This window comes from Lipotes vexillifer, unplaced genomic scaffold (genome assembly GCF_000442215.2).
Source record: "Lipotes vexillifer unplaced genomic scaffold, Lipotes_vexillifer_v1.1 scaffold2419, whole genome shotgun sequence".
Classification (NCBI taxonomy): Eukaryota; Metazoa; Chordata; class Mammalia; order Artiodactyla; family Lipotidae; genus Lipotes; species Lipotes vexillifer.
The window spans coordinates 129,516-154,883 of NW_006778672.1; the positions used below are offsets into that span (position 1 = coordinate 129,516).

A 25,368-nucleotide genomic window follows, 5' to 3' on the forward strand; every position below is an offset into this window, starting at 1 on the left:
TGTTTAAAACAAAATATCCGCCAGAAAACCTGGCTTATCTCAACTAATGGACACAGTTCCCATTCATGACAGAACCAAGTTAAAATACAGAATCACTAAGCAAAAAGCTTCTCTCTGCCTGCTAAGTAAAAGAAACGCCTCAGAGAGGAGAAGTGGGCACCCCCATTAACACACCCCGGTCTTCACAGGCATGCTTGTTTGTATGTTGAAAATAAACAGTGAAGACATTGTTTTTAATACAGATTTTCCTAGTACCTTTCAAAAGCGTATCGTCACTGGACTTTCCCAAAACCACGAGTAACATTCTATTTTGGCTTAGAATATTTTGTCATTACATTAGTGGAGATAAGGATAATCTTGTTATTACTGTTGACATTGTGTTCTATTGTGTGTGTATGTGTTCTAAAATTGGTAAAACTGCTGTCAACACAAACCCAAATTTCATTTAAGAATCCTTAAGTCAACCATTAGTCACAAATCTTCTAAATTTTTGAATGATCTAGAAAAATAATGAAACAGTTTTATGAATATATAAGCAGTTTGACTATTTAAAATTGAAATTATTATATATATATATATATATATATGAATTTTCCAATAAAGCCATGTAAAAACTGTCAGTCAAATAGGTTGACGGGAAATAAGTCAAGCCTATCAACTGAAGAAATGAAGTTCAGAACTCTACAGTGCTTATTCATCCACTCCTTCAAAAGGGGCACTTAAAGTCATAGATTATTATAAAGAACTCCAATGTCTAAGTAAGTGAAATACTATGCACATTTATTTATATTGTAAATATAACAGTACCCCCAGTACTGTCAGAGTTGACGTCCAAATCCACTGTGAAAACTGCCCAGTGAATAAAGTCAAAACCTTGCTTTCTGTTAGAGCACCTAGTATATTGTGAGTAATCAATGAGTACTAAGCACCAGTAACACTGATACATTTCCTAAGAACTAAAATCTGGCATGTGCATATTTCATTATTAAATCACTTGAAAGTTACTGTTCATTAACCATCAAACTGTTAAATGGTCCAGGTACACACAATGTCCAAGGAAGTCAGAGGAGGTTCCTACACTCCCAGATTTCTGCTTGTGATGTCCTTTAGAAAAATATGAAACAGAGAAAAGGAAAATGTTTCTATTTATGGTCTCTTCACATGATTTTTGAACCATTCTAGGGTGCTTAGTGTCATTAAACCATTAAAAATGCTTACTGGAGTCACACGCTATGTGTCCCCCAATGCTTAGAACACAATGGGCACAAAGCAGACATTCAAGTATTTGCCAAATGAATGAAAAAATAAAGCCTACCTGATGCTGCTTTGTTTTGGTGAACTTATAAAGCAGTGGTTAAAACTGACTCTAAATGCTAATTTAGAGTAAAATAAGAAAAGCAGCAGGGATTTGTTCCATCGATTTACCACCACAAGTGTCTAGGACTACAAATGTGTATTTACCATAAGTCAGAAGCATTTCAGAGTATAAAGTTGAGAAGGCTAGCTAGCATCATAATAATCAGTTGCATTCATCATCCTAGAATACCTTCACTATATCATCGTTCTGCTTAAAAATTTCTAATCGTTCTCCACCATTTTTAGAATAAAGTCCAAATTCCTTAGCCTGGAACTGCAGGGCCCTATTTATTCAACAGAAATGTACTGACTTCCTTCTCTGAAGCAGGCAGGTACGAAGCAACTGCCAGAGATGCAGCCGATGGAAAGTCAAGGGAAGGCTCAAGTTTCAGGCTACTCAACGCAGCCTCGGAAGACTGGCTGGTTCTCAGACGAAGAGTTAGAGCTGGTTTTCCATTTTACAAATACCACTTTGGCAGCCATAGAGAGAATGAATCAGAGCCTCATGTCGCACTCTTTTTGCCAAACTGGCCCATTTTTGACCTTTAGAAACCCTACTTTCGCCTACCGCAACAGCTTCCAGTCACAGCCCAGCACACACCCCTCTGCTTCCCTGGGGTCTCGGGGGAGTCCACCCAAACCCCAGGAGACCCCCTGTCCGTGATGTCCCTGCAGTAGCCTGACACTATGGTGTGCTCTACAGGCACTAAGGGCCTTCCTCACATCGTCAATGACACCATCGGTCAGGGTCATAAAATCCTTGGTGACAAAGGCTGTAGCAGATTCCTCTGAATCTCCCATCATAGCCAGCACAGTTCTTCTTTCACAATACGCCTTCACAAGGTACAGTGAATAACCGCTGCTGATCAGCTGGATTCTATTTTATCAAAACAATAATGTGTGTTTAAGTCCCTAAGTAGATAGCATGGAACAAGGAACAGAGGTTTTAAAACTAAGTTTCTCAAATTTAAAAACAGAAGTAGTATTTCCAAAAAATAACCCTAAAATCCCTGCATGTTTTTTTCATATTATTTAACTACTTGTAATACATACAGAAATCAAAACCGCAGGCCTGGCAGCAAGAATACCAACCAGAAAACTAAGTCATAATCCATGATCAGAATCTTAGGCTGTAATAAGAAAGCAGGCAAACACAAGTCCATCTCTCTCGCTTACACACACACACACACACACACACACACACACTTATTCACAACTGTTGCCTCTCCAGGTCAAAGCCTAAGAGATTAAAACAAGCCTGTCCACTTGCAAACAGAGGCCAAACAGACCTACTTATTATTTAATATTTAAACAAAAGAAAACTCAAGAATGGCAAAACCATTACTAATGTATGTCCAAGAACACCTTCCTAACTGAAAGTTGGCAATCAAATTATGCACATCTCTATATCTCCTGGGATTTACAGTTTTGCCATCAAAAATGTCCATTACAGTCAACTACATAGAAGTTGACTAATCTGCTGTCCTGATACAGACTTCTCCCTGTTGCCCACCTTTTGATTATTTCACTCTTTACTTCCATCAAACAGAGGTAAACCTGAAGAACATCTACCTATATTTTGTTTAATATGTCAAATATATATTAACATAAAACCCAGTATCCTAACAAATGTAGTTATTTCATTAATTGTCAAAGTTTAATGAGGTCTTTACTTCAATTAAAGTGCTTGTCCCTTTCACGTGTCATTTTTAAGAAACTGATTTGCTTTACAACATTTTGTTAAATGTTAACAAAATATATTTTAAGTACAACTTGTGGATTAGTCCACCATCTAGGTGAAATTTCTCAAATAATCATTAGTTCTGTTATAGCACTGAATGAAATGTAAGAGTCCTACAACCCTACAAGTTTAGAACTTCATTGTTTCTGTTTACTTCTTCAGTGATGTTATCAAGGAGATTCTCACGAACATAAATAATAACAGTGGAAGAAAAGCACTTGAATATGATACGCAGAATACAACTTAACGCACTTGCACCAAGCACGGTCTTTGTAATGTCTCACTTTAACGTTCTCAGCCTCAGTTACATAAAATATCAAATACAACTGGAGGACATGACTTCCAAAGTCCCTTCCAGTCTCAAACATCCGCCAAATTCTAATTTCCTCTGAAATAAATAAGTCACGTTGCATAAATTGGAGCAGTTCCCTCTGAGCCAGGGACCCTGGGCTGCTGCAGGTCAGTCCCCGCCCCCGAGCAGAGCCTCCCTAGGATGCCTGAGCCATTCCTAAGATCCCTTCATGAAAGTCTTCACGGGATAAAACACTACTGAGAAACAGTCAGTGGCCAATTAATCTGAAATCTAAAATACCAAGAAGCGAAAGTTTTTATTTGCTTAGAATGACATTTCAAGTACACAGCTGACCTCACAAAAAAAACTAAGTTAATGCTACTGGGTTTGTTACTGTTTTTGAATTATTTAAAGATGATGTGATGCTCTAAGATTCCAATTTATAATTATTTACCTCAAGGTACAAAGGAACTATCATGTGTTTAAAGTTAATGGGAAAAACCATATAAAATAGATGACATTCTCAGTTTCATAACTTATCCCCTTTTAACCTCTCCCATATAGATATTTCTCTTACATTAAAGAAATCAATCATTTTATGAATGCATATTAGAGCATCATTTCATGAAGTACTTTATACAGTTTGTCCTATTATGAATCAACATTGAAAAATGTGTGAGCTATAAGCCCATTACTAATTCACACATTTGTAAATGACTATATGAATGTAATTTATTTAATAAGCCTGAGAATTTGTTGTTTCAAAGAAAAAATCGTATGTCCTCTTATAGAAAATACTCCCTGTGTCTTCTTACTGTGAATCTGTAAATCAATAAGCAAAAGGCACACACCATTGGACTATCTTCCTAAAAGATTATTATGATTATCAAATATTATTACAAAGTCATAATTATCAGCAAAACAATGCTGTAGCCAAAGGGAGAAAATATGGTAACAACAAAAATTATGAATTCTAGCCCTGACTCTGTCACCGTCCAGCAAATGCAAGCTTAGGAAATCCACTCAATGTCCTCCCTTTACCGTCTGTCCAGTGAAGAAAAGCCTGCCCATTCCTCAAGCAAACCGTTAAAAGGAAAAGAAAGCTCATGCAAACCTCTTCTGCCATATTTTCATCTAGCTATACAGTTAAAACAACAGATTTCAGTGTATACACTGAACAAATTACTTTAGAATAAGTAACAAAATGTTAGCAATGTAAATACTGATTCTAAATTATGACAAAACTGTATTTTAATTTTCTCTCTGTAACAGAAAGGCTTTTAAATACTAGTTTTAACTGCATGCTTAATTTTCACCTGAAAATCCAAAAGAAAAAGGAAAAAAGATCTTCATGTTTCCTTGTTGCCATGAGTTTTAGGGTTTCCAAATTCTGTTTATATGTCCTCTTCCAGCAAAATGAGTATCAATATGCTTTACTGACATCTTACACTTGCAGTTTTGGAATTTTTTGAAACTATTTATTTATTTATTTATTTTTGGCTGCCTTGCGTCTTCGTTGCTACACTCAGGCTTTCTCTAGTTACAGTGCACGGGCTTCTCATTGCAGTGGCTTCTCCTGTTGCATAGCATGGGCTCTAGGCACACAGGCTTCAGTAGTTGTGGCTCACGGGCTTAGTTGCTCCACTGCATGAGGGATCTTCCCCAACCAGGGCTCGAACCCATGTCCCCTGCACTGGCAGGCGGATTCTTAACCACTGTGCCACCAGGGAAGCCCTGTAATTTTTAAAAAGTTCCCACAGGTACCTTCTCAAAACATCACAGTGGAGTGAGGAGGGGGAATAATTTCCAGGTTACAGGTGAGAAAACTCCAAAGAGGCAAGTTATATGACTTATCCAAGATTATACAAGGAGAAAATAACAGAATTCAGATTTCCTGACTCCTATAAATCAGTATTAAGTTCAGCCTATCGTGTGTCTCTTCACACACACACACACACACACACACCCCTGAGTAACTGTGGCTTCTTCCTGGAAATCGAAGGACTGCAGAAACCTGCATACAAACAAAATTTTCTCAAGCTCTGTAAAGCCACAGTTCACAGCTAGGGTTTCATGGGCTGGAATGCAATCCTCAAGACCACAGAAAAATTGTGTTTAGCTCAAAACCCAACCACATCCTGGAAAGGTCTGAGCCAGCCTCAGGTCCCCAAATCCCTTGCTTTTCCTAAATGAGCACTTCTGCCATTTTAGGAGTCTTCCTATGCATCCTGCTTTACCAAGGATAATCCTTCTGGCCAAGATAATCCTTTTTAAAAACAGTTATTTATAATACCCCTTTACTGTTCAAGGACCTTTATAAAATCCCCTGTCACTTAACTGTTAGACAAAATTTAAATTCACCTTAAGTATTCAAGGCTTGCTAGGCAAATGAATAAAGAAAACATAAAGAGGCCCATCCTGAAGAGTATCTATTTCCGTTTTGAAAAATCATGTATTTCACACTTAAAAAATATTTGACATAAAGAAAAAGATCTTTTTTACTATAATCCATTTTGATCTAAAAACTACATAAGGATACACTTCCAAATAATGTTTTCATTTAACAAATCGCAATAGAATGCATAAAACGCAAGGTCCTATATTAGATTGGGTGACCAAAAAAAATGTAAAAATTAACTTATTTCGTTCTCTCAAAGAGCTTAAAATATAGCAGATAAGAATAAGGACCAACTATGAAATTGCAACAAATTATGATACTGACCATATTCCATATCAAACGATATTCCCAATTTTCTAAGTTTTTTAATGTAAAAAAAGGAGGGGTCAGGTATCAAATGATATCAAGTGCTTTTCTGCTCTAGTAAGCTTATCATACAAGTTTTCTTACTGAACCGAACAAGGTAATAAATCATATAACTAGACCTTTTCTATTAAACCACCTTTATATGCTCAGATAAACCCTCCTTGATTAATGAATGACTCTTCAACTGTTCCGTTAGTCTTAATTTTATTACAGAGCGTACACCAATATTCACAAGTGTTTTCCAAACTCTGTTCTTTAAAACACCGGATTCCCTTAAGTTGTTATTGGTATTCCACAACTAAAACAGAGAGAGAGAGATCCATCATCAAAGGTATCTGCAAAATACTGGGCTAAACAAATACTGGGCTAGACTTCTCGGGGACCCTAATATGCTAAAAAGTGCACTGTGACTCTCCAAAATGGTACCCTACACAGATTTTTCCAAAACTGTCTAGCCACAAAATTCTTCCACAGAACTTCCATTAATCTCTTGGAGAACTCTGGTAATCTGTTAAACATAGCTTGGTTGATATTTTATTTAAATGTTTGGTCCAATTTTTGGTATTAAGAATATACTAACTCAAGAGCATGAATCAGGAGATTCCCATTCATTTAATTTTATGAAGTGAAAATATAAAAACTGGGCTTAGAAGTCTGTTGTGAAGGCAGCTCATATAACTTCAATTCTTCATAGTTACTGGTCTGCTAATGATTACAGCGAGTCAGTTTTTTAAAACTGTCCTTTACTGTCTTCAGTGCTTTTCTTGTTTTCATTCAATTCTACTTTGGAATTCTTATTCTTAACCTTCTGTGTTTTCTGTTGTGTATTCCTTATAAATCTTGGCCTACCTTTTTATTTTTAACCTTTCTATGTTTCTTTGTTCTAAGTATCTTTTGAAAGCAGGACACAGCTGAGGATTATTTTTTAGGTTGAGTCCGTCTTTTAAAACAGAAATTTAATACATTTAACACATTTAACACGTTAAACACATTTAATGTAAATTGTTTCACTGGTATTTGTCTTTTAGCGTCTTGTTTTTTGTTTCCTTCCTGTTTGTTTTTTCATCTCTTGCCATATGAACCATATTTGCTTGCTTTAATCCTGTCCAGCTACCTAGAAAACATATATCCCCTCCTATTTTAAATTCTACTAATGGTGACTTCCAAGTTTTTTTAAGTCCTCCATTAACCAGTTTTTGGTTGATTATCAAGGGAAAAGTAAAATCCATCTTATGATACACAATCTGATCCAGGTTAGCCAAGGACTGATAATGCCATTACTTTTCCCCTAATGCTCCATCTCCAGAGATTATACGTTTTATAGCCATAGCCTATCTAAGTTATCCCTGGCATTCTGTATTATTTCCAAGCTTGAATAACACCTGTTTAGTCCTGCTTTTACATCTAATCTGCTCCAGTGCTCATTCCCAATGCTTTCGTACAAAGATGGCCCCTTCCCAAACTCTTAGTTTTGACTTTTCTCCTATAGTACATCTTTAAGTATTTTTTCTAAAGGTCACACATGCAACACATTCTCTCTACCCCTTGAAAATCTGAAACCATCACTCCCTTTTAATCACAGGTGAACAACAATTTGGCTATGTGTACACTGTTTTAGCCACAACACCATGCTTTGTTCTCTGCAGTAACTGGTCCGTTATTTCCAGTATTCTGTGATACTAAAGAGAACACGTTAATCCCTTCCAATTTCTTGGATGAAGATCCAAGTTCCAGTGACTTACTATTATCAATTATTGGTTAATGTACTTACTTCTACTTAATCTACTACCTGCTTGGAATAAATCAAGCTAGCAATCTGAATCACCACCATAAAGGGCGTGATTAGAAAATTATTTTATCTGCTTCTTTCCTTTCCACACAAAATACATCTTTTGTTCGATGATCAATGAGCAATTCTACTTATTTGCTTGCTCAGGTTTCCTTTAACGGCAAGTCCCTTGATTATTTAAATCAATAATTATGCATTTTCATCTGGCACATAGCCTGCCTCTTACATACTGATGATTTATGAACCAATAGCTCCAGAATCTCATTTCCAACCCTACTGGCTGGATATCTCTGCCTGATTAGCCAAACCAGAAACGTCTAAAATCTTGACCACTTCAAATCCATTCTACTCTGTATTCCCTCCTCAGTGAATGGCACTGCCACTCAGTCATATAGCTCCTAGGCCATCACAGACCCTTTTGACTCCCTCACCTGCACGAGTGCCCAACTCCCATTAATTCGACCGCCCAAACCTCTCTCTGCTTCTCCCGGACTCTCATGATCCTTACAGCTATTATAACCAATTAATTGTTCTTCCTGACTTTGGTAATGTAATTCCTACTCTCCACACCCACCATAATGATCAATCTCAAACGGAAACCTCAATATGTCACACTCCTGCCTACAACCCTTTAAGGAATGAAACTTTTCTTAGCCTTACTGGCTTGCATATAAATCCTATACTCTGGCCTTAATGAACCATTGACACTTCTTCCAAATGCCAGGCTCTTTCACGCCTGTGTGCCTCTGACACAGTGTGCCATCCTAGCTGAAACACCCTTCCCAGCTAGCCTGCCTGCCTGGCCAACCTTGCTTCATACTCAGGTGAACCTTTATAAAATACCCCTTTAAGTAACTTGTCCCAGGGCATTTTAGTGACTCCATTATCTGTGCATTTGAGGTCCAATACCTCACTAGGTCCAATAACAACACAAGCAATTACTATTTAAGGGCAGAATCTGTCTCTTCCTTTTTTTTTTTTTTTTTTTTTACCTCCAGTACATATGAAAGTCCAATAAACACCTGTTAAATAATCAAATTTAGAAAACAAGAATTTATAAAGAACACAGGTCTAACAATCAGGACCTAACTAGTTCAAATTCACATGAGCATCTACTGACACTTCTGAATGATTAAGGACAAGTTATTGCTCTGCTTTGAAGGAAAGCTCACAATGAGCATACAGTCTGCGGTGACACAGCAAGGCCCCAAATCCTTCTCCCTGAGTGGCAAATACGGGGAGTTTTCTACCAGAAACAAGTGCCTGGAAGAATGAAGTGTTACTACTTCTCAAAAGGGTTAAAGTTCAACACACAAAAAAAAAGATGGTATTATTTCTTCTGTCTATCGTTACAGAAGAATTTCCCTATGAGGATAAAAAAAAACAAGTGATCCTTACTCACCCCTTTCAAAGAAATTTGTCCAAAAAAGCTTTTGACACTTTCCATTTGTTTTGGTTAACTGTGGGCACAGGATGCTGTTACAAACACAATAAATGTCCCTTATCATTCTGCCATGTCATTCAGTTACCCACACAGCAACAACGAAAGCCTGGCAAAAGCACATGATCACTAGGCCAACCATTCAGCTGTAACACCAGAAAAAAGCATGGTAGCCAAACTATAACCATCCACGGCAAAAGACTGACATACGTAAAGAGCTAAGATAAATAGCTTGGACCCATCTTCCAAACCTGATTATAAAAAGCATTCCTTGTACTAAATAATTCATAGTAGTGAATTCTATCGTAACAAAGCTGATAAGACCCCATGGAATACAAGCCAGTACTTGGGAACACGTTAATGAGTATGAATTATGTATTGTAAGGTCATTTGTTTTAACAGCCTTTTGTCTGTAACAAGCACTCACTAACCGAAAAATCATCACAAAAAAATTAAAAACATTTAAATAAAGGAAAAATTTAATAGATTTTTCTGAATTAACACAGATTTTATATTTTATCTTTATTTTAAAAAAGCTTAGAAACTGCTGTTTCTTCATTCGTTTAGCACATGTGCTCTACCACAGACACTGCTCTATATTCTGATTATTCCTGAACTTCCAAAACCCTCGTTTCTTTCCAGGCTAGTTTACAGTAAACTATGAAGTGGTTTTAAAAGATGTCCTATCACCTCCTTCCTTTGATGCTCCTAAATCCTAGGCAAGGAAAGGAGCCCTACAGCCCAGTGGTAAAGGCAGGACTCCCACCCGGGTCTCCCCACGTCCCTGCCAGGGAACTTCTCCATTGACCCACACCCAGGGCCCCACAACATTCTCACGACCTGAGTCAGTCATAACAACAGAGTCTATCTAAGGGACACGTAGGTTAGTAGGACACAGTCAGTGTCTAGCAAAACAAACTGAATGTGTTACTCTACTTCCATGAAAACTCCTGCCTTGCCCCCTCCTGCCCACCCTCGCCCCTCAAAAACAGAGAGAAGGAGAAGAATTAGACCTCTTGGCTGCCTGACCTCCTTTTTACTGTGCACAGACTTCCAATGCAATGAAAATTAACAGAAAATTAAGAAAGATGGGAGAAAAAGCAAGCAGGAAAAGCCACTGACTCATAGTCACACAAAACTGTCCTAGCTTTTAATAAAAGGATTTCTCAGCAAACTTAAGTAAATCATGGCTATACTTTATGTTTTAAAATTTACCTTCTGAGGAACTAAATTCAATCGCTGTTACATTCTTCTTCAGACCACAGAACCGCACAAGTCTTTGAATGGATTCTGTGAAGCTGACCAAGGCGGCTGCAGGGCAGACTTTCTCAGCAAACGCCGCCCATCGTGTCACTGCTGCCTGCACCGCCGTGCAGTCCTCTCCTGCTCTTCTGAACACACACTACAAATCATGCCAAACTTTTACATTCACTAGCAACAAATGTACTTTCTCTGGCACACTCATCATGTGAAACTATGATTTTATGAAGATACTACCCAAAGAACAAGGATGACTGTTTTAAATCAATAGTGGCAATAATAAACACGGTATGCTGAGGAAGCTACCTAGGACTGTACGTGAGACTTTAAACATAAAGGACTCATGGAAAAAACCTGGAAATCTAACTAATAGTGATTACAGACTTACACTCAAAATGGAATTATATAATTGACATCTACTTCAGTTTTGTTTTCAGAAACCTTCTGACTCTGCAGAAGTCCATTCCTCTGACTGAAAAACTGATAAAATCTTAGAAAAATGGCAAACGGTAAGAGGCTTTAAAAGCACAGATTTATTAAGGATGGAAACAGCCTTATTTGACCTTACATGTCATACTTACAGCTAAAGTCAGGTAGCAACACAGAAGTTAACTTTTAATTTCTCCCAGGATTCACTGAGTATTTACTTACCTTTTAGTGAAACTGCCCTTTTACGTGAGGAAGGCTGGACAGGCCCTGACACACCTTCCCCAGACATGCTCACCTGCTTCCACCTTCCACACTGATGACCCCAGAGCTGCTCCCCAACCGGACTGCTCTGCAGTGTTCAAGCCACATGCAACCACCAGCTACCTACTAGACAGGTCATGCGGGCCTCCCACAGGCATCCAAGGTCCACGTGAGTGAGGCCCTCCACACCCCCGCCCCACCAAGAAGCCACGTTTGTTCTTAACTTGGGTCGTTCTGACAAATGCACACTGAATGAGAACGAAGAAGCTGCTCTGTACTCTCGGCGTAAACAGCGGGGCTCTGAACTCTACACTGATCTGGTTAATGTTTCTTCTCCTTTGCTCTTCAGCACTAGGCACTATGGTAACTTTATCTAAAACTGGGGCAAAACCTGTATTTCCTTGTATCTTGGAGTATTTCAACTTTCCCTTCCCAAGCCAACTGGAGGGATCTGAGCCCTTCTGACAGTCACTGATTGGATGGTGCTCCGCGTGGGAGGCCATCATGGCACTGCAGTGACAAGGGCAGACCAGCGGTAAGTGTATTTTGCACAGAGCTCTGAGAAGGCCTCCAAAACCATATGAGACAAGGTTTGCCCTCCTGACCCCCATGATCATACTCCTTCTGCTTATGAAGGAGGACAGAGACAGTCACAACTGCAAAAGAATTAGAAAACGTAACAGAGAGACGAATCAACTCTTCACGCTTAGTCAAAGACATCTAAACCCCTGCCTTCAATGAGGCAGCAAACACCAGGACACAAATAAAACATCCTAAGAATCTGCAAGAAAGTGAAGTCTCTAATGTCTTTATTTCATCCCATTTCAATAAACAGCCACAGCTACTCAAAGGTGGGGGACGGGGGTAGGGAGAAAAACGTGCTGGAACTGGAGATAAAGGACAATATCACCTACCCAGACCCTCTGCCGTGACTGTGGCCCATCCCAGACGCCCATCCGCTTGCTTTCTTATCTTCTCCAAAACTCATTCAGCCACTTTTTGAACACAGCCAACGTGTCTACCAGTGGCTGGGAATACAAAAAGCACTGAGGCAATTCCAACCCATCAAGTTATTCATAGGGGAGACAAAGAAACAGACTTTACAATATCAGGAAACAAGTATTCCACCAGACGCCGTGGCAGGGACTGCCAGGACAAGAGCTGACAGGAAGGATGCCCAGGCAGCCTGGCAGCCAGGCCAGCCCTGAAGAGAAAACACCGAGGTGCGTCTGAAGGAACTGTGCGAGCTGGCCGGGCAGAGGACGGGGACGTCCCGACTGACGCAGGGAGAGCGGGGCCACCACAAGCGGGGCAGGAAGACAGGAGCTAAGGACGCAGCAGAGCAAGCACCAACGCCCAAACCGCAGTTAGGAGACTAAGGAATTGGAAATTATTCAAGACAATAGTTGAAGGATTTTAAACAAGGGAAAAACCTACCTAGAAACAGGTAGAAGGTGTTGGGGTTGTTTCCTTAAAAAATGAATCAACGGGTAGATAGACAAACAAATAAATTTAACTTAATCCTAAGTTTTAAAAGGGGGAAAAAGTTAGAGGACGCTAAACGGGGAATCTATTTTTTAAAAAAAGAAAGAAAGAAATAGCACTTCTTGGTAATCTTACTTTTTCTTGGTAATTTTAAAGTATCGTATAGGATCGCTTAAGTCTGGATTTTCAAATATAAACTAAATTTCTTCATACATCTCATAAACCAAACTCAACTTAATACATTTTTTTAACAAATATATCTGAGGTCCCCTTTATAATAACCTTGATTCTATTCTGATGCTAGTTCCTGACCTGCCATTAACTAAGAACCAAATAAGTATCAAAGCACTACAGCTTTTACCCCTATGAAAAACAAAACTTGAAACCATAAAGGTACGAGGAACTCTTTATAATCACATCACAGGAGAGGACAGGGTCGATCTTCTGAGCACAGTGTTCAAGACCTTTGATAAGGTGGTACCTTCCCAGGTTAACTGCCTAGGTACCTCTTCTTGAGTTCATGAATATACAATGTATTTCTGGTCCATCTGGCTTGGCCTTTAAATGTTTTTTAAAATAATTATTGACATTTTGATTGTTCTTTTAAACTTCTAGCAACTAAAAATATGAAAAGATACTAAATAAAACGTATCTGTTTTGAAGTGGAACAACTTTTTACTATGTCAGCATTTGATGAACACAAATCAAATGATAATTTTCCATCAATTCAAATTAGTAATTATTCCTAAGAAGGGAATAACTTAGTTCAACATTTTCTCCATGAGGGGATTATTAGAACATCATAATGGAATTCATTTGGCAAATATATACAGTAAGCACCTTCTATGGGCAGAGAGAGGTTCCTTCCCCTTTACAGAAAAGCCAAACCACTTACCTTGAACTAGGAATGGGCTAGCCTCAAAGGAAGGGCAACAGAAGGATACTTGGTGAACACCTTAGTAATAAGTCAGGTTCAAATCAGTGTCATCTGACTCCTGGTCTTGTTTCAATGTATGTCCTAATTAGAGGAGCTCAGTTCTTACTTTGTTCCTTGTTGCCCAAGCCTCTAGTTTATACCTAATCACCCAACTGGTCTCTGTCCTGACCCCACACCCCTCTCCATCCCCACCAACTTCGTGTCTGGCATATACTCCTGTTTTTTTCCCAGTCCTGGTTCCCATCTCACCCCACTCTGAGATCTTTCAAAAATTCAGAGTTCAGACACCAAGCCCAGGTGAGACCTTTACCCATTTCACAGAGTAAACCTCCCTCATACCACACCCTGTGGGCCCCTGTGTCTGCCATTCACCCTATACTTCCCTGAAATCAATTGCTCAACTGTCCTGGACGTTCTCTCACTACTCATATCTACCCAGACCTTCTGCTCCACACAGGCTCTGGGATGCAGTCATCTGCCATTCCCTGAATGGCCAGTTCTGACAAGAATGGTCCCAGGCCCTGCAGGAAACACAAATATGTACAGGACATGATTCACACCTTCCAGAAGCATATATTCCAGGGAGGAAGCTAAGACAAGTACAACTACAGGGAGAGTCGATAAGCACTAAAGGCCTAAAGAAGGAGAAGGAAGATTTCTTTGTACTTTTTGTATAACATTTGAGCAGAGTCTTAAAGGATAAAGATGATTTTTAATCACTGAGATTGAACAGCTGAAGTATTTAAAAAAATGGAAATTAAAAGCAGCTAGAAAAGCATAAAGATAAAGCAGAGACCAGAAAGGGTACAAAATTTATCAAAAAATGGTAAGTTGTCAGATGGGACCAACATCTGGGGGAGAATAAAGAAGTGAATCTGGAAAGGCAGGTCAGGGTTGAGGCTGAAGACAGAGGTCCCGATATAGAGCTGTTAAAAATGGGTGAGCCAGGAGTGATCATACAGACAATACCGCTCACGCCTGTCTCCCATCTTCTGCAATTAATCAAAACTGAGTTTTAAAAGCATAAAGATAGATCTTTGTTTAGATTATTTGTCTACTCACTGTGAGCTACTTACCAATACCCCCAAATTTCTTTCTTCAACCTGTGAATTGGTGGGACCCAGTAGGAAAGTGAGGAGAACAATAAAGCAACAAATGGGAAAAGGAGGATCATAAAGGGAAGAGACACAGACTCACCCTTACAGCTGATGCAGCTCTCCAGAGAGCAAACGGCCTGCCCCTCTGCTTGCAGGCAAGTATGCCTTCCAAATTCAGAGAAAGCTGGCCTTGATTTGAAACTAAGCTTAACATCAAATGCTGTGCAGCCAACTGGATCATCTTTCCAGGGGTCTCAAGATGCATATGCAAATACCCCACAAACTTCACAATGAAGAAAAATGGATGTTCATTTGGGTCTTACTCTGGAAACACTGCCATTCAGAGGCTGACAACCCATCTTGTGAACAAAAAAGGCCTAGGAACTGTAGCGTGCCCTGCAGGGACCACAGCCCGGGAGACAGGGCGCCCTGGCAACCTGAGCACATCGTTGCAGCCCAGGCTCCTTTTTATTAACTGAACCATTAATCACACTCCCCGTGATCTCTCCCCTAAGCCAGACACTCAACTCTTAAACTGAGTTCTGTGGATATTAATTTAACTCACCCTAAGACCCTGTGCTTGGCCTCTGAAAATACACAAAAATGAACCTGGACTCAATCCAGGACTTCAAAACCTTCTTTGTCAAGCTGTCTCTTCTTACATTATTTATGATCTACATATGCATATGTGTATAAATATATATTTCTTTAAGGTGGGTGTAGAAATGGTGATAAACAAAAAGGGCCTGAATTTATGGATACACTCCAAATTAATTAAAGAAAAAGGTAAACAAAAAATCACTGATAGAAAGTAGTTTTAAAATGGCCACGTAGGCTTGCTTAAGTAAAGAACATAACTTACATGTTAAGGCCTGTATCTGGGACAAGGAGGGCAGCTAGAAAGGACTCGAGAACCAGCTCCTTGTTATCGATGGAAAAAGGAACAGGTTAGTCATCACGCTGTCATCACTCTGTTCCCAAACACTTTCCAGCTCGGCCAGATAAGCAGGACAGGAGAGCCTGGCAAAGTCAAGCCCAGGAGCGAGACAGGGAACTGCAGGTAGAGCTCGGGCCTTGGGGCCTGGAGGCAAAATCTCTGCTGCCAGGCTAAGGGCTTTGCCCTTAAGCAAAATGCAAACCATCCCGAGGTAAGGGAAGTGGTAAGCCTTCACACCCAGCTGAGAAAAATACCCTAAAAATGCCAAAAATGGTGAGAACAGCACACAGCACAAGCAGTACACTCAAGAGGGACCGTTTGGTTGGGACAGAACTAAAATTAACACTTAGATGTACTATTTTCTCTCACTAGTTTGAAGTGGAATTTTCTCTTCTATTATTACTCAATTCTTATTTACAGTTATATGTATTTATCTAATTTATTTTAATTGATTTATAACACTGATTTCAGTAATACCTGGCCACCAGTTGAGCTGAGACATTGGCTACATATGCTAGAAGGGTCTGATTACTAAGTGTGAACTACTCCAAGGGCTACACAGCCTCAGCGAGAAATGATGGTAGCAGTAGGGATGGACTTCCTTCATAAATAATTTTTTAAATGAAAAAATCTTTTTTAAAAGGGCCATGTGGCATTTCTTACTGTTGCCTGTGGAACACCTCCATTAAAATCACTTGCACTGCATCAGAGACCAGGAGCTTTCCAATCTGTGTATAACAACCATCTGGGGTACTTGCTTTTAAACGCCAGTGCTTGTACTTACCAAATCAGTGTCTCTGACACAGGCATTCTGAGGACCATAGTTTGAGAAACACAGTAATAGGACAAATGCTTTGAAAATACAGCCTACCACGGTGATGGCAAGAAGGTCACTATGTATTCTTGAACAGCTATACAAGTTTTCTAAAAATTATTTTCAATGTACAAATAGATATAACTATTTCAAGGAATCATAAGACAAATCCTTTAGGATTGATTTGATTAATCTCTAATAACTGCTTTGTAAGATAGGATTTTCACTGAAACAGGGAACACATATAATAAACAAATGAGAACCAACTTAAGAGAGAGGCATGGCTACAGAGAAAAAGGAAACAGCCCATCATGATCTCTGAATCATGGCAAAAGAAGAAATTAAAGGGAGAAACTGGTCAGTGGGGTTAACAAACATTTCAGTCATACACACTGTGCAAGAAGCAACAAGGACACGTAAGTGATTGTCAATACAGCAAAATGACAAACAAACAATGAAGCCTGGCCCTCATGAATCAAGGTATCTAATATAATGAAATGTGTTATTTAGGAAATACTGACCAAACAAGCCTGTGATCACCCAGGAGCTTTCTGGCCTTTACTACCTATCTACCACCTCTAACTAAGGACTGCTTCCTAGAACTGGCCTCCGTAACGGGAACTTCCTCTTTGATCCTATTTCACAGTAAGGACACAGCAACATACCCTAACGTTCCTCGTGCCAGAGGCAACAGAAATACTTCCCCACTACACAGCTGGGCTCTCAAATACCTGCTGACTTGAATCGAGGCCCTGATATGGGCAATCAGAGGTGCAATGGCACTCTATCCTCAAGTCTTTTTTTGAGCACGTACTGTGAATGCAACAAGACTGCTAATTCAAGCAAGTGAAAACGAAACACCATGCCTACTACCAAGAGCATGACAAAGGTAACACACAAGGCAATATGGACTATTAAGGAATCTAGTGGAATGTGGATTAGCAAATTCACATCCTTGAGTTTCAGTTTATTCTCACATTAAATGAAAAGGCCAGTTTAGACAATTTATAAGTTTCCTTCCAGTTCTGAAAGTATTTGATTTAGTGAATTATGGACTTAAGGTCTCCTAAGGGAAACTACAAAAGAATGGTGAATGGAAAAGTTGATTTTGGAACAGCTGTTCTATGGTAGTATAAAATACAAACTGCAGATGACATATGTACAGGATAACCTGGGTACCTTTATCTCTCAGGTACAATCTCTGTACAACCTTAAAATATTGTGTTCAGAACAGAAAGACCAGAAATCTTAAAAATCTTTTGTGTGGTGAAGAATCTGGGAGGGGAAAAAAAAAAGTACAGATTTTGCTTGTTAAATTTTAAGTGTAAGTGAATAGAAGTAAAGATGAGGTCATCAGGTGACCCTAAACAAGTAAGACTGGTGCGCTTTTAAGAGGAGGAGGAGGAGACACATGAAGAAGGCCACATGACACAGGCAGAGACTGGAGTGGCGCATCTATCAGCCAAGGAGCGTCCAGGACGGCCGCCAGCACAGAGGCTGAGAGAACGGCATGGGGCATGTTCTCCCAAGAGCCTGCACGGAGAGCACAGCCCTGTGGACAATTTGATTTCTGACTTCTGACCTTCAGAACTGTGAGCGTAAACACCTGTTGTTTTAAGCCACCCAGTTTGTGGTAATTTGTTGGGGCAGCCCTGGGAAACTAATACAGGAGGTGTTAAGTACCGAACCCAGAGCATCCATCACCTGGACCGTAGCAGTCAAGGGCCCCCAGAATAGCAGCGCCATGGTGAGCAGTGGCTGTGTAGTCCCAGGCTGGTGGCTTTCTGATCACGAAAGAGGCAGCAACTCCCTTGGTGGCCCAGTATCGGGAAACTTTGCTAGAAGCTCAGACTCCCTCCCAGCCACCAAATACTATTAAACATGGTGTAATAAATTCCTTCCTACTTAAAAGAGAGAGGGAGAGAACGATGAGAATGATTAGAAGAGCAGTGGGAGAAGCGCCTAATAAAATACAACTCTTCATCAACAGCTGATACTTTGAACACTCTAGGTCACAAAATGACAAAGTGAAGTTGAAAACAATATGCCATTCAACAACCAAAATATTTATCAAATGTAGAAACTTCATTAAAACTTTATTTTAGGTATATATTAAAAATGTTTAAAAAAATGCCATTTTTCACTGAATACCTCACCTGCTACTATGCTCTTCTAAATGTGTCTAAATACCAAAGACTGTTAAAACACACACACACACACACACACACACACACACACAAAAGAAGTGAATTTGTAGGTTACCATAAAAAATTGAGAATGAACATCAATTTATTCCTATAAAATCAATCCATCAATAAACATTCTTCTTGTATAATGTCTTTCAATTTACCTGTACTTGTTAAATAACAAACCATGCTTAGAATTAAACTATTTGAAATAAGGACAAGCTATTTGCCTGAAATAAATTACCTATTGTCCAGTTCTGGGTATCTTTATGACAGTATGCAAACATATCCCATTATTTTACTATAGGGTTCAACAGATATAAAAGGCAATGGAAGACTGGCAACTCCTTACATTTTAGAGGTATAACAATTTTTCATAAACATGTCTAACTGTTCCATTTTTCCAATCATAATATATAGAGGATATGTGGCTTTGCTATGCTTACAAGCACAAAAAAATTAGAGTAATTTGCCAGTTAAGTATGAGAATATGAGAAAAATATCTTAACAATAAAAAAAACAGAATTGGAAGCACACTAGAAAGAATATTTTAATTTTTTCCATTTTTGAATCAGTATTTAAGTATCTTTCTGCAACTCTCATTTTTTTTGTTGTCCAAACTATAACCCCCAAGCCTCTTGTGGCTTTTACTACCTGAGGAACTAAGGATGACTGCCCTCTCCCCGCAAAGTTTAGTAAAAACATTAATTCGTGCTGGGAACAATTAAATTATAAATATGGGAATCACAGGGCAAAAGGGAAGAATAATTAAGGCAGAGAAAGTAGAAATGGCAGCAGAGCTGGGTAGGAGCCTCTTCAGATAAAGCTGGGCAGCAGGGCCTGCCATCAGAAGAAACTGAGAAGACGTGTGTTTCCCACCACAAAACGTCCTAAGAACAGAGAAAGAGGTGAAATGAAACTAACACTCACTGAGCCTACTACCCTCCTTCTACAAAGGTGTTGTCATTTACTCCTCAAAGCAATGTGACCTGAGCTGAGAAAACTACGGTCTGAACAAATCAAGTAACTCAAGCAAGGTCAGAGAGTAGGAGAGAAGCCTGGGCCTTAGTCTTTTTCACATCATGGTAAACACAGAAAATGATATTTGTGCAGCAAGTCACACAAAGAGAAGAGGCTGGTAGCAGCTGCTGGCATCTAGCCCGGAAGCTCTGAAGCCCCAGGCCCCGCCCCAAGGGGTCAATATTTCGGCCCACCCAGAACCCACTCCTGGCTAGGACTGGGAAATCCTTCTGTGTAAGCTCAAAACTGTTGCCTTTTCCATTCCATTCAACCGCTTCTCAGCAGCTTCAACCAGATCAGCCACAGCTAACTCTACTGAAAGCAAAGAGTCAGGTACCCCGCAAGTACCCCCAGGCCACAAACGCCTGTGACTACAGCCTCTCCTTACAAATGCAGGCCCTTTTTAGATTTTTTTTTTTTTTTACTGGAAAAAAAGTATTTTGTAAAAGACTTAATAAATAAAAAGCTTAATAAAATGATTAAATTAGAATGCCAAGAAAAAGAAAAACAAGGCTTAGTCAATTTTTCTAACAAGAAAAAAAAATCTGTGCACCCTCTCGCTCATGCCAGAAATTCTCTCTAACAGCGGAAAAAGCAGTCACTCCAGTCGACTTAGGACGAAAACTACTAGTTAAAGAAACACAGCAAAGCACATTCCTTCTAGGGCTATCAAGGTCAATCAAGCAAAGAAAAATGTCTGACATCAGAGTCCATCTTGGCTTAGCAACAAGAAGGAAGTGGAGAGAGGGCAAATCCATTCAACATCACAGGATGGGTGTGGGATCCCCCCCCCCAAGGCAAAGAATGACAGAAATCCCTGAACAGGTGAATAAATCTGAAAGAGGCTGATATATTTATGAGGGCTCTGAGATTAAACACAAAATTTGGCAATGAATAACTGGGCGTTATTCTGAGAGGACTGGGGAAGATCAAGAGAACGTCATAAGGGATCAAAGGACCAGAAAAGGCGAACACAGTGCTGTGGAAAATCCCTGTCAGCCCAAACATCCATCCTAGAATCAGGTTTCGACCCTTGGTATTACCTTCTAGGGCGGGACTGGGCCTCCAGCCTGACTGTATAAACAAAGTTTTACTGGGACACAGCCACACCCACCTGTTCAGGTATGTCCACAGCTACAGTGGCAGTAGCTGTCACAGAGACCATATGGCTCACAAGGCCAGAAATATTTACTCTCTCATCCTTTAGAGAGAAAGTCTGCAAACCCCTGTTCTCTAGAAAAGCAACCTGGTATGGAAAAAACTGCCTTTACTGATCAGCAGTAGAAGACCAATGGCAAGATTTACAGAAAGGTCTATTTCCATTAAGTAACAGAAGACATATAAATTTCTAAAATTTGATAGACCAATTAAATAACTTCCATTCAGTTACACACTATTCCGATTAACAATTTGGATAGCTATTAGCAAATAGCTCATTGTATCGGCTCGTTATATACATAGTATGACAGCTGTTATTTTAACAAAAGTTAAAAAAAAGAAGTTATCCTGCTCAAAAAAATTAAGGAATGCTTCAAGACCATTTATCTGTCCTTCTCATTTCCACTGCTCACTAAAAACCATGAAATATATTCTCTAAGTGTTTTCCTTATTCTGTAAAGATATATAATACACAGGGATAATCAAACTATTAATCACCAAAAGAGGAATCAGCAGTTTAGAGGTTTTATAACTCTAAAAATGAATGGTTCTACATTAGTTCTATGTATAAGTTCAAACTTTTTCAGCTGTCGTTATATCCTGCAAATAAATATATTTGATTACAATTATATAAATTCCCTATAAAATTGAAAGGAGGAAGAAATGAATTGAAACATTCGAAAGTATGAAGAAATGCTTCTTAAAACATCTTGTTATACATTTATAGAAATGCTGATAAAATAATTGCTGGTAAGGCAATTCAGAGCAAACATTAATCATACATGTCATTTCCAAAACACCCTTAGTATTATGCTAAGTTTGCTGCCATGTTTTATGAATGATGTACTAAAACACCTACCCACATAACTCTTGAGCAAATATTTGAAGGGACAAATATATTAACTTGAATGAAACCAGGAATGTGGACAGTGTATTGCTTTATGCAGCTGCCCTGCACATTTTTTAAACACCAAAGCCTGTTTAAAAAAAAAAAAAAAAAACCTGAAAGGAATTTTGGGGACCTATTACCTAATTAAACAACTTCTTTTCCAAAACTGCATTAAGTAATCGTTATTCTCTCCTCTCCGGATGCCCTGAACAGTGGCTACACTAGTAATACTGGAAAGATACATTTTAAAACATCAGACAGTTCCAAGGAAAACAGTTTTTGGTTCTAGAAACACCGTAAAACTCTCTAATGATTTCTTAAGTTAACTTAAGTTAAAAAAAAGAAAAAGAAATCTACATTTCAGTAAATGCACAGGAGTCGGGAAGAAAATAGTTAAATGTTTGCAATAAACCAGAGCCTCACACTGCCAACTGCAACCACCAGAAAGATGAAGGGAGGGGAGTACGAGATCAGATACTCCTGCGCACAAACTATACCCGCGTTCTGGTCATGTGGAAACTACAAAACTGAGTTTTACTATTCGGGTAGGTTAACACCCGAGGCCTCAAACCTCCCCTCCCCACCAGTACGCGGCCATTATACCAGGCGTGCTTTCCTCATTCTTGGAAGTAAGTGCTGCTTTAGGGGCTGGAAAAGCGCTCTTGAAATTGTCCGGCCAGGACAATGTGTGAGTGGGAAAGGGCGTGGAGGGCGCTGCAGGTGTGACCCGAGTCAACGACCCCGAGCAGCACAGCAGTGCAAACTAGGAAATGAGTCTGCATTCCAGGGACGGTCTTTACTTTTTTAAGTGAAAAAAAAATTTTTTTAACTGTGGAAAGAGTCCCAAGTAATTGTTAAAACGCTTAAGGATTGGGATTCTGACATTTCTTGGTTCTCATTTTCAGATAATTTCAAAGAACGAGGAGGCGGCTTGTGAGAGAAACGCGTAAAATGAGGAGGGGGCTTGTGAGAGCCCCTCCTCCCCTCCATTAGTCACACCAACCGGTGGGTCCAAAGCGCGGCTGAATCTTGAGACGAGCACCACGGGGTCCTAGGAACCTGCCGCTGCGCGCTCCTCATTTTACGCCTGTTTCTCTCACAACCTCCCCTTACACTGCCCGTTTACCTCACACGCCCCCCCATCTCACAAGCCCCCTCCTCGTTTTACGCGTTTCTCTCACAAGCCCCCTCCTCATTTCACGCGTTTCTCTCAGAAGCCCCCTCCTCGTTTTACGCGTTTCTCTCACAAGCCCCCTCCTCATTTCACGCGTTTCTCTCAGAAGCCCCCTCCTCGTTTTACGCGTTTCTCTTACAAGCCCCCCCTCCTCGTTTTGCGTGTTTACCTCACAACCTCCCCTTATCTTGCCCGTTTATCCCACACGCAGCCCCCCACCTTGAGCCCCCGGGGCTGGGGCAAGTGCCCGCCCTCCAGCGGGAGCAGCGCCGTCCTCACCGCGCATTGGCTGTGGAGGCCGTCAGTCTGAAGGGGGCGGGGCCTCCTGCTCGAGAGCCGAATCTCAGGACCGCGCGTCTTGCAAGGTCCCGCCCGGGCTGCCCCAGACCCCGGGAAAGCAACCAGCTTCCACTAGGGGTGCCTTAGCCTTTTAGTTTCGCCGCCCTCCTCCCGCCGTCCCCATAGTTTCTACCCCTTTGACGCCTCCGAGACGCAAAGTTTTTCAAAGCTCCAACATCTCTCCCCCACCCCAGCAAGCTCCCACCTAGTCCAGGGCCAAGCTGAAGGATGCTGCGGTTTTAGGAGCGAAGCAACCTGTGGACTGGATCTCCTCGACGGTAGCGAGGGATCCCTTCGTCTGGAAGTGAAATTGCTTACGCTTTATGTTAACCGTTTTGGGGGCACTGGCCTTCATCAAGCGTTACAGACAAGAATACTCGGCATCAATTCAGCAAGAGTTGCCACAAAGCATTACAGAGTTAATTGTATCTCTTGTCTAACTATTCACCCTTTCAGTGTTTGTCTGATAGTCCCAAACGTACCATAAACTTTTTGAGTGAAAGTACTATGCCATTCTCCGACCACACCCGGAGCAGCTCAAGCTCCTAAACAGAACAGATGGGTCTCACACACACATTCTGTACTTTATTCTGTAATGCAACCTGGCGAGACACTCTGCTGTAGCCTGCTGGGAGTGTGCATACTCCTTGAAACTGCAAATTCCTTGGAGAAGGAATTAGAAACAGTGGTTCTAATTACAACGGGTACACAATGCTCTACAAACCATAGGCATCTGATCGTTTCAACTGCATCCTTAAGATGAGTAGCCTCAAAGGAGGGGAAAAATCATTCCACTTCTGCAATGTTTCTGACTTTCAATTCCATCACCAACAAGGCTCAAGGATGGAAACATATCTTACTGTAAAATAAGTATATTTTTAGTATCTATCCCTAACAAGGCCTACAGCTGTGCAAGAACAAGATTCACCTGTTTGAAACATCATCTCCCAAGGCCTACAGTATATAGGAAAGAGGTAACAGGGATTCTTAAATCTCACTGTAGGACCCTTCCTCTAGGTTGTATTCGATTCCTGACCCTTTCCTGGGGCAATGTGGTCTTCTTACTTTTCTCCTTTCTCCTCTGCGCTTCCCTTCACCTCTCTGGCTTGGGCCTCAGTGTTCAATGTTTTTATTTCTTTTCCATTGCCACTATCACCACCAATGTTCGCTATTGCCTTGCAATCCCTCTCCCTGACGCTTCCTAGTCCTGACAGAGCCCCAGGAAAGCTCCTTCTCCAACAGGCCGGTCACCCTCCCCGCACTTCTCAAGGCCGGTCTGCAAGGCTCCCACCACCCACCTCTCCTCAGAAGTTCGCTCTGCCCAGTCCGGCTGACGGCTGACAGCTGAACCCAACCAATCCGCGTGGAATAAATAACCGCCGCCGCCAATGAGCGTGCGGCGGGAGGCGGAACTTCACCAAGTTCCTCGGGTCCCCGAACCGAGACCTGTTGCGCCGCAGCCGTGGCCACGGAGTTTCTTAGTTACGGCGGCGGCCTCGGACGCCCGAGCCGCACGGGGCACGAGGCTCTCGCCACCGCCCACAACCGGACCAAAGCCCCCGCCCGCTCGTCCGCGCGCCCCGCACAGCCTCCTCTCCCCCTGGCGGGGTCCCGAGGCCGCCGCGCGCGAGCCTGACCTACCTCCCCTCCCGCCTGGCTCCCGCAGGCGGCCCCAGCCGGCGGGGCCCCGGCCCGCGCGCCAGAGACCCCGGCGGCGACTCACCAAGAAGCGGGTAGCTCTCCGTTCTCCGGCCGGCGAAGGACCCGGGGCGGGCGGGCGGCTCGGCCAGGCGGTGCCGCGCACAGGCCCGCTGGGCCGGGGGCTGTGGCTGCTAGGCCCGGAGCGCTGGCCACCTCCCGCCGCACCGCCCCCGCGGACGCTGCAGGCACGGGGACCCACCCTGTGCACGGCGAGGCGCGTCCGGACCGCGAGCTTAGCAGTGGCCCATCCTCCCAAGACTCCCGCTCCTCCTCCAGCGGCCGCTGCTGTCAGGAGTGT

At 41.2% G+C, this 25,368-nt stretch overlaps 1 protein-coding gene across 1 annotated transcript in view; it reads right to left on the reverse strand.

Annotated features, from left to right (window-relative positions):
- The window catches only part of NEK7 (NIMA related kinase 7), a 143,459-nt gene extending 118,091 nt beyond the window's left edge, over positions 1–25,368 (reverse strand). The window contains exon 1 of the mRNA XM_007451744.1: positions 25,270–25,368. The gene's annotated coding sequence lies outside the window, so the exon portion shown is untranslated. The remainder of the gene's footprint in view (positions 1–25,269) is intronic.